General features: G+C 51.6%; 1 protein-coding gene across 4 annotated transcripts in view; it reads left to right on the forward strand.

Annotated features, from left to right (window-relative positions):
• Positions 1 to 481, forward strand: part of LOC111665319 (uncharacterized) — a 9536-nt gene that overhangs the window by 3571 nt on the left and 5484 nt on the right. The window lies entirely within an intron of this gene.

A 481-nucleotide genomic window follows, 5' to 3' on the forward strand; every position in this document is an offset into this window, starting at 1 on the left:
CACGGGTTCGAGTCCCGCATCGGATGGCCTTTCGCTGCATGTTATTCCCCGTTTCCTGTCACTCGCCATTGTACTGTCCATTAAAGGCATAAAAAGCCCTAAAAATATACTTTAAGAATGAAAGTGTGCCCTGACATGTTAAACACAAGATGTAATCAATGTGGTGATATGTATATAAGCAATAAAAACAAAATTAACTCTATCTACTAAAATTAACTCTATCTACTCTCCTACACCCCCTCTACTCTCCTTCACCCCCCTCTCTCTACTCTCCTACTCCCCCCTCTCTCTACTCTCCTACTCTCTTCTCGCTTCCCTCTTCTCGCGGCGCGCTTCGCGCGAAGACAGTTGCGACGCGCTTCGCGCGTCGCTGTGACGCGCTTCGCGCGTCACCAGATACTCTCTTCTTGCGACGCGGCTACTCGCGACGCGCGTCGCGCTTCGCGCGTCGCGCATCGCGCTTCGCGCGTCTTCTCTACTC

This window comes from Seriola lalandi, unplaced genomic scaffold (genome assembly GCF_002814215.2).
Source record: "Seriola lalandi dorsalis isolate HSWRI2012SDOR001 ecotype SW California unplaced genomic scaffold, Sedor1 jcf7180002054630, whole genome shotgun sequence".
Classification (NCBI taxonomy): Eukaryota; Metazoa; Chordata; class Actinopteri; order Carangiformes; family Carangidae; genus Seriola; species Seriola lalandi.